The sequence below is a fragment of the Coregonus clupeaformis genome, unplaced genomic scaffold (assembly GCF_020615455.1).
Source record: "Coregonus clupeaformis isolate EN_2021a unplaced genomic scaffold, ASM2061545v1 scaf2905, whole genome shotgun sequence".
NCBI lineage: Eukaryota > Metazoa > Chordata > Actinopteri > Salmoniformes > Salmonidae > Coregonus > Coregonus clupeaformis.
Window position 1 is genome coordinate 25,001 of NW_025536359.1, and position 20,874 is coordinate 45,874.

General features: G+C 43.7%; 2 long non-coding RNA genes and 1 pseudogene across 2 annotated transcripts; all 3 read right to left on the bottom strand.

Annotated features, from left to right (window-relative positions):
• LOC123489258 overlaps positions 1-8,454 on the bottom strand; it is a 27,853-nt pseudogene extending 19,399 nt beyond the window's left edge.
• A 7,355-nt stretch (positions 8,455-15,809) lies between these two features.
• On the bottom strand, positions 15,810-16,587 carry LOC123489257. Its single transcript, XR_006660515.1, has 3 exons — positions 16,547-16,587; positions 16,285-16,386; positions 15,810-16,242 (listed from the first exon to the last, which is right to left on the bottom strand). It is a non-coding gene; the product is annotated as an uncharacterized LOC123489257 (long non-coding RNA).
• Positions 16,588-16,866: 279 nt separating this feature from the next.
• Positions 16,867-18,199, bottom strand: LOC123489259. The gene is made up of 3 exons (XR_006660516.1): positions 18,098-18,199; positions 17,518-17,947; positions 16,867-17,062 (listed from the first exon to the last, which is right to left on the bottom strand). It is a non-coding gene; the product is annotated as an uncharacterized LOC123489259 (long non-coding RNA).
• Between the last annotated feature and the right edge of the window lie 2,675 nt (positions 18,200-20,874).

Genomic DNA, 20,874 nt, shown 5'->3' on the forward strand with positions numbered 1-20,874 from the left:
AGAACCACTGAGTCAGCATCCTACTATCATAATGTTACTACGCCATAAGGGTTTAGAACCACTGAGTCAGCATCCTACTATCATAATGTTACTACACAATAAGGGTTTAGAACCACTGAGTCAGCATCCTACTATCATACTGTTACTACCCCATAAGGGATTAGAACCACTGAGTCAGCATCCTACTATCATAATGTTACTACCCCATAAGGGTTTAGAACCACTGAGTCAGCATCCTACTATCATAATGTTACAACCCCATAAGGGTTTCTAACCACTGAGTCAGCATCCTACTATTATAATGTTACTACCCCATAAAGGGTTTAGAACCACTGAGTCAGCATCCTACTATCTTAATGTTACTACCCCATAAGGCTTTAGAATCACTGAGTCAGCATCCTACTATCATAATGTTACTACCCCCATAAGGGTTTAGAACCACTGAGTCAGGATCCTACTATCATAATGTTACTACCCCATAAGGGTTTAGAACCACTGAGTCAGCATCCTACTATCATACTGTTACTACCCCACAAGGGTTTAGGAACCACTGAGTCAGCATCCTACTATGAAAATGTTACTACACAATAAGGGTTTAGAACCACTGAGTCAGCATCCTACTATCATACTGTTACTACCCCATAAGGGTTTAGAACCACTGAGTCAGCATCCTACTATCATAATGTTACTACCCCATAAGGGTTTAGAACCACTGAGTCAGCATCCTACTATCAAATGTTACTACCCCATAAGGGGTTTAGAACCACTGAGTCAGCATCCTACTATCAAATTGTTACTACCCCATAAGGGTTTAGAACCAATGAGTCAGCATCCTACTATCAAACTGTTACTACCCCATAAGGGTTTAGAACCACTGAGTCAGCATCCTAGTATCATAATGTTACTACCCCATAAGGGTTTAGAACCACTGAGTCAGCATCCTACTATCATAATGTTACTACCCCATAAGGGTTTAGAACCACTGAGTCAGCATCCTACTATCATAATGTTACTACCCCATAAGGGTTTAGAACCACTGAGTCAGCATCCTACTATCATAATGTTACTACCCCATAAGGGTTTAGAATCACTGAGTCAGCATCCTACTATCATAATGTTACTACCCCATAAGGGTTCAGAACCACTGAGTCAGCATCCTACTATCATAATGTTACTACCCCATAAGGGTTTAGAACCACTGAGTCAGCATCCTACTATCATACTGTTACTACCCCATAAGGGTTTAGAACCACTGAGTCAGCATCCTACTATCAAACTGTTACTACCCCATAAGGGTTTAGAACCACTGAGTCAGCATCCTACTATCATACTGTTACTACCCCATAAGGGTTTAGAACCACTGAGTCAGCATCCTACTATCATAATGTTACTACCCCATAAGGGTTTAGAACCACTGAGTCAGCATCCTCCTATCATAATGTTACTACCCCATAAGGGTTTAGAACCACTGAGTCAGCATCCTACTATCATAATGTTACCACCCCATAAGGGTTCAGAATCACTGAGTCAGCATTCTACTATCATAATGTTACTACCCCATAAGGGTTTAGAACCACTGAGTCAGCATCCTACTATCATAATGTTACTACCCCATAAGGGGTTTAGAACCACTGAGTCAGCATCCTACTATCAAACTGTTACTACCCCATAAGGGTTTAAGAACCACTGAGTCAGCATCCTACTATCAAAATGTTACTACACAATAAGGGTTTAGAACCACTGAGTCAGCATCCTACTATCATACTGTTACTACCCCATAAGGGTTTAGAACCACTGAGTCAGCATCCTACTATCATAATGTTACTACCCCATAAGGGTTTAGAACCACTGAGTCAGCATCCTAATATCAAACTGTTACTACCCCATAAGGGTTTAGAACCACTGAGTCAGCATCCTACTATCAAATTGTTACTACCCCATAAGGGTTTAGAACCAATGAGTCAGCATCCTACTTATCAAACTGTTACTACCCCATAAGGGTTTAGAACCACTGAGTCAGCATCCTAGTATCATAATGTTACTACCCCCATAAGGGTTTAGAACCACTGAGTCAGCATCCTACTATCATAATGTTACTACCCCATAAGGGTTTAGAACCACTGAGTCAGCATCCTACTATCATAATGTTACTACCCCATAAGGGTTTAGAACCACTGAGTCAGCATCCTACTATCATAATGTTACTACCCCATAAGGGTTTAGAATCACTCGAGTCAGCATCCTACTATCATAATGTTACTACCCCATAAGGGTTCAGAACCACTGAGTCAGCATCCTACTATCATAATGTTACTACCCCATAAGGGTTTAGAACCACTGAGTCAGCATCCTACTATCATACTGTTACTACCCCATAAGGGTTTAGAACCACTGAGTCAGCATCCTACTATCAAACTGTTACTACCCCATAAGGGTTTAGAACCACTGAGTCAGCATCCTACTATCATACTGTTACTACCCCATAAGGGTTTAGAACCACTGAGTCAGCATCCTACTATCATATTATGTTACTACCCCATAAGGGTTTAGAACCACTGAGTCAGCATCCTCCTATCATAATGTTACTACCCCATAAGGGTTTAGAACCACTGAGTCAGCATCCTACTATCATAATGTTACCACCCCATAAGGGTTCAGAATCACTGAGTCAGCATTCTACTATCATAATGTTACTACCCCATAAGGGTTTAGAACCACTGAGTCAGCATCCTACTATCATAATGTTACTACCCCATAAGGGTTTAGAACCACAGAGTCAGCATCCTACTATCATAATGTTACTACCCCATAAGGGTTTAGAACCACTGAGTCAGCATCCTACTATCATAATGTTACTACCCCATAAGGGTTTAGAACCACTGAGTCAGCATCCTACTATCATAATGTTACTACCCCATAAGGGTTTAGAATCACTGAGTCAGCATCCTACTATCATAATGTTACTACCCCATAAGGGATTAGAACCACTGAGTCAGCATCCTACTATCATAATGTTACTATCCCATAAGGGTTCAGAACCACTGAGTCAGCATCCTACTCTCATAATGTTACTACCCCATAAGGGTTCAGAACCACTGAGTCAGCATCCTACTATCATAATGTTACTACCCCATAAGGGTTTAGAACCACTGAGTCAGCATCCTCCTATCATAATGTTACACCCCATAAGGGTTTAGAACCACTGAGTCAGCATCCTACTATCATAATGTTACCACCCCATAAGGGTTCAGAATCACTGAGTCAGCATTCTACTATCATAATGTTACTACCCCATAAGGGTTTAGAACCACTGAGTCAGCATCCTACTATCATAATGTTACTACCCCATAAGGGTTTAGAACCACAGAGTCAGCATCCTACTATCATAATGTTACTACCCCATAAGGGTTTAGAACCACTGAGTCAGCATCCTACTATCATAATGTTACTACCCCATAAGGGTTTAGAACCACTGAGTCAGCATCCTACTATCATAATGTTACTACCCCCATAAGGGTTTAGAATCACTGAGTCAGCATCCTACTATCATAATGTTACTACCCCCATAAGGGATTAGAACCACTGAGTCAGCATCCTACTATCATAATGTTACTATCCCATAAGGGTTCAGAACCACTGAGTCAGCATCCTACTCTCATAATGTTACTACCCCATAAAGGGTTCAGAACCACTGAGTCAGCATCCTACTATCATAATGTTACTACCCCATAAGGGTTTAGAACCACTGAGTCAGCATCCTACTATCATAATGTTACTACCCCATAAGGATTTAGAACCACTGAGTCAGCATCCTACTATCATAATGTTACTACCCCATAAGGGTTTAGAACCACTGAGTCAGCATCCTACTATCATAATGTTACTACCCCATAAGGGTTTAGAACCACTGAGTCAGCATCCTACTATCATAATGTTACTACCCCATAAGGGTTTAGAACCACTGAGTCAGCATCCTACTATCAAACTGTTACTACCCCATAAGGGTTTAGAACCACTGAGTCAGCATCCTACTATCATAATGTTACTACCCCATAAGGGTTTAGAACCACTGAGTCAGCATCCTACTATCATAATGTTACTACCCCATAAGGGTTTAGAACCACTGAGTCAGCATCCTACTATCATAATGTTACTACCCCATAAGGGTTTAGAACCACTGAGTCAGCATCCTACTATCATAATGTTACTACCCCATAAGGGATTAGAACCACTGAGTCAGCATCCTACTATCATACTGTTACTACCCCATAAGGGTTTAGAACCACTGAGTCAGCATCCTACTATCATAATGTTACTACCCCATAAGGGTTTAGAACCACTGAGTCAGCATCCTACTATCATAATGTTACTACCCCATAAGGGTTTCTAACCACTGAGTCAGCATCCTACTATCATAATGTTACTACCCCATAAGGGTTTAGAACCACTGAGTCAGCATCCTACTATCATAATGTTACTACCCCATGAGGGTTTAGAACCACAGAGTCAGCATCCTACTATCATAATGTTACTACCCCATAAGGGTTTAGAACCACTGAGTCAGCATCCTACTATCATACTGTTAATACCCCATAAGGGTTTAGAACCACTGAGTCAGCATCCTACTATCATAATGTTACTACCCCTGAGACATTACCTCTGATCACTACACCACTGGTCATAAGGGTTCCACCACACTGAGACATTACCTCTGATCACTACACCACTGGTCATAAGGGTTCCACCACACTGAGACATTACCTCTGATCACTACACCACTGGTCATAAGGGTTCCACCGCACTGAGACATTACCTCTGATCACTACACCACTGGTCATAAGGGTTCCACCACACTGAGACATTACCACTGATCACTACACCACTGGTCATAAGGGTTCCACCACACTGAGACATTACCTCTGGATCACTACACCACTGGTCATAAGGGTTCCACCACACTGAGACATTACCTCTGATCACTACACCACTGGTCATAAGGGTTCCACCACACTGAGACATTACCACTGATCACTACACCACTGGTCATAAGGGTTCCACTGCACTGAGAAATTACCTCTGATCACTACACCACTGGTCATAAGGGTTCCACCACACTGAGACATTACCTCTGATCACTACACCACTGGTCATAAGGGTTCCACCACACTGAGACATTACCTCTGATCACTACACCACTGGTCATAAGGGTTCCACCGCACTGAGACATTACCTCTGATCACTACACCACTGGTCATAAGGGTTCCACCACACTGAGACATTACCTCTGATCACTACACCACTGGTCATAAGGGTTCCACTGCACTGAGACATTACCTCTGATCACTACACCACTGGTCATAAGGGTTCCACCACACTGAGGCATTACCTCTGATCACTACACCACTGGTCATAAGGGTTCCACCACACTGAGACATTACCACTGATCACTACACCACTGGTCATAAGGGTTCCACCACACTGAGACATTACCACTGATCACTACACCACTGGTCATAAGGGTTCCACCACACTGAGACATTACCACTGATCACTACCACCACTGGTCATAAGGGTTCCACCACACTGAGACATTACCACTGATCACTACCACCACTGGTCATAAGGGTTCCACCACACTGAGACATTACCACTGATCACTACACCACTGGTCATAAGGGTTCCACCACACTGAGACATTACCACTGATCACTACACCACTGGTCATAAGGGTTCCACCACACTGAGACATTACCACTGATCACTACCACCATTGGTCATAAGGGTTCCACCACACTGAGACATTACCTCTGATCACTACACCACTGGTCATAAGGGTTCCACCACACTGAGACATTACCTCTGATCACTACACCACTGGTCATAAGGGTTCCACCACACTGAGACATTACCACTGATCACTACACCACTGGTCATAAGGGTTCCACTGCACTAAGACATTACCTCTGATCACTACACCACTGGTCATAAGGGTTCCACCACACTGAGACATTACCACTGATCACTACACCACTGGTCATAAGGGTTCCACCACACTGAGACATTACCACTGATCACTACACCACTGGTCATAAGGGTTCCACCACACTGAGACATTACCACTGATCACTACACCACTGGTCATAAGGGTTCCACCACACTGAGACATTACCACTGATCACTACCACCATTGGTCATAAGGGTTCCACCACACTGAGACATTACCTCTGATCACTACACCACTGGTCATAAGGGTTCCACCACACTGAGACATTACCTCTGATCACTACACCACTGGTCATAAGGGTTCCACCACACTGAGACATTACCACTGATCAATACACCACTGGTCATAAGGGTTCCACCACACTGAGACATTACCACTGATCACTACACCACTGGTCATAAGGGTTCCACCACACTGAGACATTACCACTGATCACTACACCACTGGTCATAAGGGTTCCACCACACTGAGACATTACCACTGATCACTACCACCATTGGTCATAAGGGTTCCACCACACTGAGACATTACCTCTGATCACTACACCACTGGTCATAAGGGTTCCACCACACTGAGACATTACCACTGATCACTACACCACTGGTCATAAGGGTTCCACCACACTGAGACATTACCACTGATCACTACACCACTGGTCATAAGGGTTCCACCACACTGAGACATTACCCTGATCACTACACCACTGGTCATAAGGGTTCCACCACACTGAGACATTACCTCTGATCACTACACCACTGGTCATAAGGGTTCCACCACACTGAGACATTACCTCTGATCACTACACCACTGGTCATAAGGGTTCCACCACACTGAGACATTACCACTGATCATATACAATTTGACCTAGAGATCATCATTGTCTGTTTTTCTCTGTCAAAAATACAACTGATCTTTACTTTTTTTCGGAACGAGTTGCATATGTAAAAAAATACGGACAATTTATGCGGGCAATCATCTTTGTTGTCATTCATCCGGCAACGCAAAATGTCAACGTATCCGCAGCCTAAGACCGCAGTGTTTCCCCAAAAACATGTTACGCTAATTCCTCCCTCCTTGATAACATTGACCGGTAACAGTCCAATGGAGTCTTAGGATTTCAGAACCACGATACTGTGGAATTCAGCACCAGAATTAGAACTAGAATCCAAATCGTCGTTGTAAAAACATGAGGGGAACGTTCAGAGAGCTCTGAAATTAGTCTAACTCTCTCTCTCTCTCTCTCTCTCTCTCTCTCTCTCTCTCTCTCTCTCTCTCTCTCTCTCTCTCTCTCTCTCTCTCTCTCTCTCTCTCTCTCTCTCTCTCTCTCTCTCTCTCTCTCTCTCTCTCTCTCTCTCTCTCTCTCTCTCTCTCTCTCTCTCTCTCTCTCTCTCTCTCTCTCTCTCTCTCTCTCTCTCTCTCTTCTCTCTCCTCCCTCTCTCTCTCTCTCTCTCTCTTCCCTTTCTCTCTCTCTCTCTCTCTCTCTCAAACACATTCTCTGACTCTGAACTAGTTGTAGACCTATCTTTTGTCATATAGTGCCGTTGTACGCCAATATTATAATTCTACCTAAGGGGACAGAGAGGTGTTATGAGGCTACCTTCAGTGACAGAGAGGTGTTATGAGGCTACCTTCAGTGACAGAGAGGTGTTATGAGCCCACCTTCAGTGACAGAGAGGTGTTATGAGGCTACCTTCAGTGACAGAGAGGTGTTATGAGCCCACCTTCAGTGACAGAGAGGTGTTGTGAGGCTACCTTCAGTGACAGAGAGGTGTTATGAGCCCACCTTCAGTGACAGAGAGGTGTTGTGAGGCTACCTTCAGTGACATAGAGGTGTTATGAGCCCACCTTTGGAAACTAAGTGCCGCTATAGGCCTATGTAAGTTGACAGAGTTATAATAAGCATACGTAATCTGACATAGAGGTGTTATAAGCCTACTTAATGTGACATAGAGCCATTATAAACCTACTTAAGGTAACATAGATGTATTATAAGCTTTGATTATGTAGTGGTATTATAAACCTACTTAAGGTGACATAGATCCGTTATAAACTTATGTAAGGTAACATAGATGTGTTATAAACCTACTTAAGGTGACATAGAGCCGTTATAAACCTATGTAAGGTAACATAGTGGTATAATAAACCTACTTAAGGTAACAGAGGTGTTATAAACCTACATATGGTGACAGAGGTGTTATAAACCTACATATGGTGACAGAGGTGTTATAAACCTACATATGGTGACAGAGGTGTTATAAACCTACTAAAGGTGACACAGAACTGTTCTAAACCTACTTAAGGTAACATAGTGGTATTATAAACCTACTTAAGGTGACATAGAGGTGTTATAAACCTACTTAAGGTAACAAAGGCGTTATAGGCCTACCTTCGGTGACGTAGTCTCGCAGGAAACTGTGGTTGACTTTGGAGCTCTCAGTGTCCTCCCCCATTGGAAGCAAAGGAAGGGGGACCCGACCTGGTCCAATCAGAGCTCTCTCTCCTCTCCCAGGCTCTGCCCATACTGCTGGGGCCTAGCGCAGTGGTTTGGAGCAAGGCATCATGGGATATGGAGGGCCAGAGGTATGGAGAGGATAGAGGGAAAAGAGAGGGAGAGGTGTGGTGAGGATGGAGAGGAGAGGAGAGGAGAGGGGGTGGAGAGAAAGAGAGAGAGAGAGAGAGAGAGAGAGAGAGAGAGAGAGAGAGAGAGAGAGAGAGAGAGAGAGAGAGAGAGAGAGAGAGAGAGAGAGAGAGAGAGAGAGAGAGAGAGAGAGAGAGAGAGAGAGAGAGGGAGGGAGGGAGGGGGGTGAGAGGGGAGGGGACCTGAGAGAAGGTGGATCAACCACACACACTCCCACACCACGCGGTGTGACCTCTGATAAAAACACACACACTACACACCCCACACCAAAACACACACACTACACACTACACACCCCACACCAAAACACACACACTACACACCCCACACCAAAACACACACCAGGCCCAGCAAGAGAAGTTCCCGAAACAATGAGAGGTCCACTGATATGTGTTGGAGAGAGTAGTCCGTCTGTCTGCCTGGGAGTGTGTGAGAGAGGGAGAGAGTAGCACTCCTCTGTGCTCGCGTGCGTGATAATATCCGCTGCTCTGCAGTATTTCCTTGGTAACGAACAGGAACCGTAGCAATAGCAGTAGCAGGAGTATTTCCTTGGTAACAAACAGGAACAGGAACCAAACAGGAACAGGAACCAAACAGGAACAGGAACCAAACAGGAACAGGAACTGTAGCAGTAGTAGCAGTAGCAGGAGTAGCAGCAGCAGTTCAAGGTCCCAGAGTGTGGAGGTGTGGAAGGAGAGTGCAGGAGGAGGAGGAGGAGGAGAGAAGGCCTCGACACACCTTCCTTCGGTCTGCCTGTCGGCTTGTCGGTCTGCCTGTCTCTCTGCCTGCCTGTCGGCTTGTCGGTCTGCCTGTCTGCCTGTCTGCCTGTCTGCCTCTCTGCTGCTGCTGCTGCTATGTCCTCTGTACTGCAGTGTCACTGAGCAGGCAGGCACATGCGTGTCTCTGTGTGGAGAGGAGAGAGAGAGAGAGAGGAGAGAGAGAGGTGGAGGGATGAGGGAGAAAGAGAGAGAGGATGACAGGCTGTTTCTTCTTCCTGCTTGATAATGCTGAGAGAGAGAGAGAGAGAGAGAGAGAGAGAGAGAGAGAGAGAGAGAGAGAGAGAGAGAGAGAAGGATGCTGCAGCCTCCTTCCAGCTTAGCCAACCAGAGCACAGCTCTCAGTCTCGTCTCCGCCCACTGCAGGTGCTGAGAGGGAAGTGACCAGCAGAGGGAACAGTAGAGAGAATGAGAGGATACCCATACTACTGTACAACATGCTTCTACTGCATACTATGTACTCATCGTTGCATACTATTTAGCACGTACTGTTTAGTAAAAGGCATGTAGTATGCAACAGCCGCAACGCAGTAGCGGCTCCTGATTGGCTGAGTAGGTGGGGGCGGGGCCAGGTGCGGGTGGATCTTTCCAAATTCAACAGACATGCATCAGATTAACCGTCTTGATAACAGCTAATTTCCAATTGTATTAATTTCTCTAAACTCTGAATAGAATAGCAATGGAGTTATAGGCCTACTCAGGCTGGTTATAGGCAGACTATCACATTCAACCTATACCGTAACCCATATAGCCCATCTATCCTATTTAAAAAGGACTGGAGACAGAAACAGATCATTTGGTTCCATTTCAACATATTTATTAGTGAAACCAAAGCGCTGTAACATGTATTAATGAAATAGCCTAGTACACACACCGACACTTTTCAAAATGTTCAAATCAAAAGGCTATTGGACAGAAAAAACGTGGACAGTCGGGTGCATCGCAAAAGTTCAGACCCGCTGGACAGCAACATAATAAACTAAAGCCCTGATCGTTGGGAACGAGATCAGAATGACTGCTGAGGCTTGATCCATAAATTCAATAATTAAGTAGTGGCGGCAGGTGGCTTAGTGGTTAAGGGCGTTGTGCCAGTAACCAAAAGGTCGCTGGTTCTAATCCCCGAGCCGACTAGGTGATAAAATCTGTCAATGTGCCCTTGAGCAAGGCACTATAACCCTAATTGCTCCTGTAAGTCGCTCTGGATAAAGAGTGTCTGCTAAATTACACAAAAAAGGTAGCCTAGCAACTAAACACAACTAAAACTATTCATATGTTCAAATCAAAAGGCCTGATTAACATGACATCAATAACGCAGCCACAGACACATTCCTGAAATCTAAAGATGGTTTAGTATTTCGTTTAAAAGCTCTGACGAAGACAAGAAACACTTTTCAATGAGAAAACAGAAATCCAGTTTGGGTTAAAAAAAACATGTTTTCAAAGATGTAGCCTTCGATGCAATACTCAAGATCATTTAAAAGAGAACAATAACTACTTAGCCTACGTTTGAACACACCAACAGAATCTTCGCTATTCGGCATCTTCCCAATTAAGTAGTCTAGTTTTGTTGTTTGCCTACTTGAAGAGAGCTAGGGCATATCACTCGCAGCCCACCTCTTTCAATGCATTGTGGGAAAGTGTGCAGGGCGTCACTGATGGAATCACATCATCAATATTCACCGTTTACTGAAAGAAAAAAACAGAAATCACACAAGACTGTCAACCTGTGAGTTTTTAAAAAAAATCATACAGCGAATAAATGGCAGTTTAGAGAGCAACAGGTCTTTATCTGGAAAGGGTCAATGACATAACAGCAACATAATCTGCACTCACATCACACATGTGATATAACACTTGTTAACAATACCTTTGAGGTCATTAATATAATGCAATATTGGTTTACTTTACTTAACAATATATTGGTTGCTTTGATTGATTGGTTGATTGATTCATTTGGACACACAACATATCCACACAATCTAATTGTATATCAGACCTGCACTAAGTACTACACTTTATCTGTAACCCACAGATCATAAGAGAATCACATCATTATCTATATACTACTAACATCATCATAACAATAATCTACATCATAATCAATATCATAACATTTATAATCAATAACATCATTATCTATATACTACTAACAACATCATAACAATAATCTACATCATAATCAATATCATAACATTTATAATCAATAACATCATTATCTCTATATTACTAACATCATCATAACAATAATCTACATCATAATCAATATCATAACATTTATAATCAATAACATCATTATCTCTATATTACTAACAACATCATAACAATAATCTACATCATAATCAATATCATAACATTTATAATCAATAACATCATTATCTCTATATACTACTAACATCATCATAACAATAATCTACATCATAATCAATATCATACTATTTATAATCAATAACATCATTATCTCTATACTACTAACAACATCATAACAATAATCTACATCATAATCAATATCATAACATGTATAATCAATAACATCATTATCTCTATATACTACTAACATCATCATAACAATAATCTACATCATAATCAATATCATAACATTTATAATCAATAACATAATTATCTCTATATACTACTAACATCATCATAACAATAATCTACATCATAATCAATATCATACTATTTATAATCAATAACATCATTATCTCTATACTACTAACAACATCATAACAATAATCTACATCATAATCAATATCATAACATTTATAATCAATAACATCATTATCTCTATATTACTAACATCATCATAACAATAATCTACATCATAATCAATATCATACTATTTATAATCAATAACATCATTATCTCTCTATATTAACATCATCTACATCCTAATCAATATCATAACATTTATAATCAATAACATCATGAGATGAGAAAAAATAAAATTAAAATAAAAGTCCCTCTTTAAAAGAAAATATAGATAGACAGGTCGAAATTCAATCTGATTGTGCATTGTAGAGCACTGTCGACAATGCTGCTTTTAAAGGCAATGTTCCCGCATTAGTGGAGATCCCATTCATGGTAAACGCTGCAGATGTCGGCTCAGTCAGAAATGACCTTTAAATGACTCGCGATCGGATTGAATCCCGGCCAAAGAATAAACAGATGATTACATGGACTAATAATCCATGATGACGTTTCAAAATAAAGAATCTAAGAGTAAACAAAATAAGATTTACAAAATAAAGACAAAAGCAAAAAGCAATAAATGCTGGAATGCTCTTAAAATAATCCAAACCCCATGTTACCCAAACCCCATGTTACCCAAACCCCATGTTACCCAAACCCCATGTTACCAAAACCCCATGTTACCCAAACCCCATGTTATCCAAACCCCATGTAACCAAAACCCCATGTAACCAAAACCCCATGTAACCAAAACCCCATGTAACCAAAACCCCATGTTACCAAAACCCCATGTTATCCAAACCCCATGTTACCAAAACCCCATGTTACCAAAACCCCATGTTACCCAAACCCCATGTTATCCAAACCCCATGTTATCCAAACCCCATGTTACCCAAACCCCATGTTACCCAAACCCCATGTAACCGAAACCCATGTAACCAAAACCCCATGTAACCAAAACCCCATGTTATCCAAACCCCATGTAACCGAAACCCATGTAACCAAAACCCTATGTTACCAAAACCCCATGTTACCAAAACCCCATGTTACCAAAACCCCATGTTACCCAAACCCCATGTTACCCAAACCCCATGTTATCCAAACCCCATGTTACCCCAACCCCATGTTACCCAAACCCCATGTTACCAAAACCCCATGTTACCAAAACCCCATGTTACCCAAACCCCATGTTATCCAAACCCCATGTTACCCAAACCCCATGTTATCCAAACCCCATGTTACCCCAACCCCATGTTACCCAAACCCCATGTTACCAAAACCCCATGTTACCAAAACCCCATGTTATCCAAACCCCATGTTACCCAAACCCCATGTTATCCAAACCCCATGTTACCCAAACCCCATGTTACCCAAACCCCATGTTATCCAAACCCCATGTTACCCAAACCCATGTTATCCAAACCCCATGTTACCCAAACCCCATGTTACCCAAACCCCATGTTATCCAAACCCCATGTTACCCAAACCCCATGTTATCCAAACCCCATGTTACCCAAACCCCATGTTACCCAAACCCCATGTTACCCAAACCCCATGTTACCCAAACCCCATGTTATCCAAACCCCATGTTACCCAAACCCCATGTTACCCAAACCCCATGTTACCCAAACCCCATGTTACCAAAACCCCATGTTACCCAAACCCCATGTTATCCAAACCCCATGTTACCCAAACCCCATGTTACCCAAACCCCATGTTACCCAAACCCCATGTTATCCAAACCCCATGTTACCCAAACCCCATGTTACCAAAACCCCATGTTACCAAAACCCCATGTTACCAAAACCCCATGTTACCCAAACCCCATGTTACCCAAACCTCATGTAACCAAAACCCCATGTTATCCAAACCCCATGTTACCCAAACCCCATGTTATCAAAACCCCATGTTACCAAAACCCCATGTTACCCAAACCCCATGTTATCCAAACCCCATGTTACCCAAACCCCATGTTACCCAAACCCCATGTTACCCAAACCCCATGTTATCCAAACCCCATGTTACCCAAACCCCATGTTACCAAACCCCATGTTACCAAAACCCCATGTTACCAAAACCCCATGTTACCCAAACCCCATGTTACCCAAACCTCATGTAACCAAAACCCCATGTTATCCAAACCCCATGTTACCCAAACCCCATGTTACCAAAACCCCATGTTACCCAAACCCCATGTTATCCAAACCCCATGTTACCCAAACCCCATGTTATCCAAACCCCATGTTACCCAAACCCCATGTTACCCAAACCCCATGTTACCCAAACCCCATGTTACCCAAACCCCATGTTATCCAAAACCCCATGTTACCCAAACCCCATGTTACCCAAACCCCATGTTACCCAAACCCCATGTTATCCAAACCCCATGTTACCCAAACCCCATGTTATCAAAACCCCATGTTACCAAAACCCCATGTTACCCAAACCCCATGTTATCCAAACCCCATGTTACCCAAACCCCATGTTATCCAAACCCCATGTTACCCAAACCCCATGTTACCCAAACCCCATGTTACCCAAACCCCATGTTACCCAAACCCCATGTTATCCAAACCCCATGTTACCCAAACCCCATGTTACCCAAACCCCATGTTACCCAAACCCCATGTTACCCAAACCCCATGTTACCCAAACCCCATGTTATCCAAACCCCATGTTACCCAAACCCCATGTTACCCAAACCCCATGTAACCGAAACCCATGTAACCCAAACCCCATGTTACCCAAACCCCATGTTATCCAAACCCCATGTTACCCAAACCCCATGTTACCCAAACCCCATGTTACCCAAACCCCATGTTACCCAAACCCCATGTTACCCAAACCCCATGTTACCCAAACCCCATGTTACCCAAACCCCATGTTACCAAAACCCCATGTAACCAAAACCCCATGTTATCCAAACCCCATGTTACCCAAACCCCATGTTACCCAAACCCCATGTTACCCAAACCCCATGTTACCCAAACCCCATGTTACCCAAACCCCATGTTACCCAAACCCCATGTTACCCAAACCCCATGTTACCCAAACCCCATGTTACCCAAACCCCATGTTACCAAAACCCCATGTTACCAAAACCCCATGTTACCCAAACCCCATGTTACCCAAACCCCCTGTTACCAAAACCCCATGTTACCAAAACCCCATGTTACCCAAACCCCATGTTACCCAAACCCCATGTTACCCAAACCCCATGTTACCCAAAACCCATGTAACCAAAACCCCATATTACCAAAACCTTAGTTAAAAGTGCATCATACCGGCTGTATTTCTGTTTTTTGAAAGTTATACATCTTGAAAACTTGACTGCTGACATGTAAAACATTATGTCAACAATGGACTAATGAAACAAATACCCAAAACACAGAACTGACCTGAGATCAGCATTATATACACCAGTGCTCCCCTGACCATCGATGTTAAAACACAGAACTGACCTGAGATCAGCATTATATACACCAGTGCTCCCCTGACCATCGATGTTAAAACACAGAACTGACCTGAGATCAGCATTATATACACCAGTGCTCCCCTGACCATCGATGTTAAAACACAGAACTGACCTGAGATCAGCATTATATACACCAGTGCTCCCTGACCATCGATGTTAAAACACAGAACTGACCTGAGATCAGCATTACATACACCAGTGCTCCCCTGACCATCGATGTTAAAAACACAGAACTGACCTGAGATCAGCATTATATACACCAGTGCTCCCCTGACCATCGATGTTAAAACACAGAACTGACCTGAGATCAGCATTATATACACCAGTGCTCCCCTGACCATCGATGTTAAAACACAGAACTGACCTGAGATCAGCATTACATACACCAGTGCTCCCCTGACCATCGATGTTAAAACACAGAACTGACCTGAGATCAGCATTATATACACCAGTGCTCCCCTGACCATCGATTTTAAAACACAGAACTGACCTAAGATAAGCATGTAGGGTCAGCGTCATTCTACTCCTACTCAGTCCCCTGGGCTGCTCTCTCCTCTCCCGGCCCTGCTTCAGCTCTGGAGCTCAGAGAGACCATCTCCACAGCATCGACATAAAGAGCCATGCCGCTCACCCTGTTCACTCTCCTCTGCCTCCTGGTGGTCTAGGGAGACACAGCACCAACATAAAGAGCCATGCTGCTCACCCTGTTCACTCTCCTCTGCCTCCTGGTGGTCTAGGGAGACACAGCACCAACATAAAGAGCCATGCCGCTCACCCTGTTCACTCTCCTCTGCCTCCTGGTGGTCTAAGGAGACACAGCACCAACAGTCTAGTATCTCCATTCTCTCTCCCTCCCTCTCCCCCTCCCCCTCTCCCTCTCCCTCTCCCTCCCCTCCCTCTCCCCTTCCCCCTCTCCCTCTCCCTCTAGTTTAAATGACTTGTAACGTCTGAGTAAATGTCTTTACCTTGTAGTACAGGTAGAAGGTGGTGATGGCTGTCAGTAGGACTCAGCAGCACTAGCAACGTGTCTGATGATGAAGGCTGGCAGAGGAGAGGCTGCAAACAGAAACACCTTTGATGAGGGGACTGATCATCATACATAGATCTGTGGGAAATCTGTCAACGACAAAGTTATAAGTCTGGTTCATGTTCAGTTACCTGTGACGGTGAGGTTGAGGAGCTCGCTCTCAGAGGAGAAGTTATGAGAGAAAACATAATTGTCATGAACACAGCTGTAGTTTCCCTTGGTGGAGTCATCTGCAGCAGGGAAGAGGAAGGGGCAGCAGAGTGATTGACAGCTGGCTGGGTCTGGGTTCTGTTGGAGCCGGTGAACGTGAGGAGGAAGGAGCCTCCTGGGTACTGTGGCTGAGTGGAGCAGGTGATGGTGAAGCTGTGGCCCCTGAACACCTCTGGCCCCTCGTGGCCCCTGGAGACCCCTCCCATTGAGTCAGTCAGGGAGATATCAGGCTGGACCAGGAGATCTGTAACAATAAAAGAGAACAAGAAAAACCTCTTCAACTAGTTTCCTATAGATGTGACAACAACATCAGCATGTAACAGTGCTAGCCACCCCTCCCTCACAGGGCAACATGAGTAGTGGGCCTACAGTCACTGAGACAACATATGTTGATATCAGGCTGAAGCAGGACATCTGGAACAATAGGAGAGAACAAGAAAACGTAGCTCCTCAACTACTTTCCTCATTTAGATATGACAATAACATGACGTGTGACAGTGAGTAGAGAGTAGAGACGTTCACTGAGATAACACTCAAATACAAAAGCATTCTGGGACATATAAGTTGTATTTCATTCCTACTTGACTGAGTGATCTATTTTGCAAAGCAGACTTACAAGCCAAATAGTCATTGTGAGAGGTGCAGAGGAAGTGGTGTAAAGGAAATCAGTTTAATATAATTATAATGTATTGTTATTACCTGAGCAAATCGTACCGATTGACCAGATAAAAACGGTTAAGTCTAATACTGTACACTCCCTCAGTCTAGGCTCAGACCCAGAACAGTGAACTCCAATCCAATGAACGGTTCTTCCACCAGATACTGAAACAGCAGAGCCACAACCCAGCTGTCTAACACACTACTGCAGCTAAAGCCTCCATGCCAAGAGATGCCACAGTCCTCCACTCTCCCTGGCAGCTGCAGCCTCCATGCCAAGAGATGCCACAGTCCTCCACTCTCCCTGGCAGCTGCAGCCTCCATGCCAAGAGATGCCACAGTCCTCCACTCTCCCTGGCAGCTGCAGCCTCCATGCCAAGAGATGCCACAGTCCTCCACTCTCCCTGGTAGTGCCACTCCACTACACCAGCACAGCGACTGCCTCCTGCCACCAGCCTCACATCATCGGGCTCTGAGAAAAGAAAAGAGAGAGACAGTCATCTATTTAAATTATTATTATTATTTATTATTAAACTATTTTCTCACTAAAACACAGCTATATTGCCCTCTCATATTCTGTCACTCAATCAACAATGTTGATTGAGTGACAAACTGTTTTTACCTGAGCAGGTGAGTCCAACAGCATTACCAGGTAGGCAGGTGTTGTTTTTTCTGTCTGAGGTGTCACAGTCCAGGAGAAGGGACTCATTGCCTTTACACTGGAACTCTTATCCCAGGTCTGACCCTCACCTTCTCCATAGAGCCCCCTGTAGAGCTGCAGGAGCCCCACAGCCAAGCTTCCCACAGACTACCTCTGCATCCTGCTGGTCAAAGTGAGCTTCACACACTGAGGCCCAGGACCGATTGGACTTCACCTCCAGTCTCCCAGAGCAGAGACCAGCTCCATCCACAAGCCGCACAGACTCTGGAGAAAAACAGTTGGTTGATTATTCAATCAGTTTTTGTTGATGACACTGTCAAAGGGCAAAACACAAATATGTTGGATAAAAGATTGTAGTTTGCTATGTTTGATACTGTAAGAGGTAGAAATGGGTTCTTAGTCACTCAGGACAGGGTTGGGAATAATGCAGGCAGGAGACAGGAATAAGTTCACTTCACTTTATAGAAAATAAACAGCTGGACATCCATCAGGCAGCTTCACTTCTCTTGATCATGTAGATTAGTAGCCTTAACGGAGTCAGTGGAGGCTGGTGGGAGGGAGGATCTATAACGGCTCATTGTAAATGGCTGGAATGGAATAAATGGAAAGGTATCAAACACATTGAACATTATGGAAACCATGGAAACCACGTTTGGCTCCGTTCCATTCATTCCATTCCAGGCGTTTACAATGAGCCCCTCCACCTACAGCTCCTCCCACCAGCCTACAGCTCCTCCCACCAGCCTACACTGAGCGGAGTTGCCAACAACCGGATGTTCCGGTTTTCAGCAATACAGATATTTTTTCGGCCTGAAAAGCGGTTGTGGGGAACTCCGCTCAGGCGTTTCTGTGACGCCTGCCATATTAAGTTAGGGGGTTTAGTAACAATTGTTTTTTATTTTGACTTGTCAGACGAAGAAATAAACGGGTCTGGATTAAAGCTGGATTAAACCTGTTAGTGTTGAGGTCCATAACATTAGAACAGTTCATCTACCTGTTAGTGTTGTGTTGGTCCATAACATTCAGAACAGTTCATCTACCTGTTAGTGTTGAGGTCCATAACATTCCAGAACAGTTCATCTACCTGTTAGTGTTGAGGTCCATAACATTCAGAACAGTTCATCTACCTGTTAGTGTTGTGTTGGTCCATAACATTCAGAACAGTTCATCTACCTGTTAGTGTTGAGGTCCATAACATTCAGAACAGTTCATCTACCTGTTAGTGTTGAGGTCCATAACATTCAGAACAGTTCATCTACCTGTTAGTGTTGTGTTGGTCCATAACATTCAGGAACAGTTCATCTACCTGTTAGTGTGTTGAGGTCCATAACATCTCAGAACAGTTCATCTACCTGTTAGTGTTGAGGTCCATAACATTCAGAACAGTTCATCTACCTGTTAGTGTTGAGGTCCATAACATTCAGAACAGTTCATCTACCTGTTAGTGTTGAGGTCCATAACATTCAGAACAGTTCATCTACCTGCAGTGCATTGAGCAGGATTAAAGCTGTCCCAGTTTATATGATGTCACACTTTTTCTAAACTCACCCTGTATGATGGTAAAAACGTTGTTGTCTTTCTGACACAATGAAACACATTTGCTAAATACCTTTAAAGCTGGAATCCTTAATGGTGAAAATTACTGCAAACAACGAACACTGGTTTAACAGCATCCTACCTGTGCTCCAGAACAGGATCATCAATATCGCTGCAGGTATCATATCTGTCTCTAACTGGGGCTCCACTGAGCTAAACACGTCTACTGTCATGAAGAGTGGACTGAAGAGTGGACAATACTGCTAGGCTATATGACTTCTATGTCATTAGTTCATTCGGTCTTTGATGTGAGATAAACTTCCTAGCAACTTATCTTAGATCAGTGGTTGAACCCAGCTATCTACAGCACACTGATCTGTTTTGAAAAACCCCCACCAGGAAACTGCTGACAGAGCAGCAATGTTTCACATAATGTGTGCTAAAATATCTTACATTATTATCAGTGCTTCACTTGAGTTCACCTCTTATAGAGTATTAGCTTTAAAATAGTGCAGAGTACTGGCACCCAAAGTGATTAGTGGAACCTAATTAAATCAATTTCAAGCACTGAGAGAGGGGAGGTTCTGAGAGAGAACGAAAGGAGGAGAGAGGGGGAGGAGGAGAGGAGAGAAGGAAGAGGAGAGAAGGAAAGGAGGAGAGAGGGGGAGGAGAGGAGAGGAGAAGAGAGAGGGAGAGGAGGAGAGGGGGGAGAGGAGAGAAGAAGAGGAGAGAGGGAGAGGAGAGAAGAAGAGGAGAGAGGGAGAGGAGGAGAGGAGAGGAGAGAAGAAGAGGAGAGAGGGAGAGGAGGAGAAGTGAATTCCTGACCTAAGACCTGTTAAATCAAATCACGGATACCTGCAATCAGGATGGAAAGAGAGGAGGAGAGAGAGAAGAGGAGATAGAGGGGGGAGAGAGAGGGGGGAGATAGAGAAGAGTGAGAGAAGGAGAGAGAGAAGAGTGAGAGGAGGAGAGAGAGGATGAGAGAGAGAGGAGGAGAGAGAGGGGGAGAGAGAGAGAGTGAGAGGAGGGTGAGAGAGTGGGGGAGAGAAAGTGAAAGGGGGGGGGGTGATCTTTATTCCTTTGAAATGTCTTTATTCTTCTGGAACTTCTGAGTGCAATGTTTACTGTTAATATGTATTTTTATTTCACTTTTGTTTACTATCTACTTCGCTTGCTTTGGCAATGTTAACATACGTTTCCCA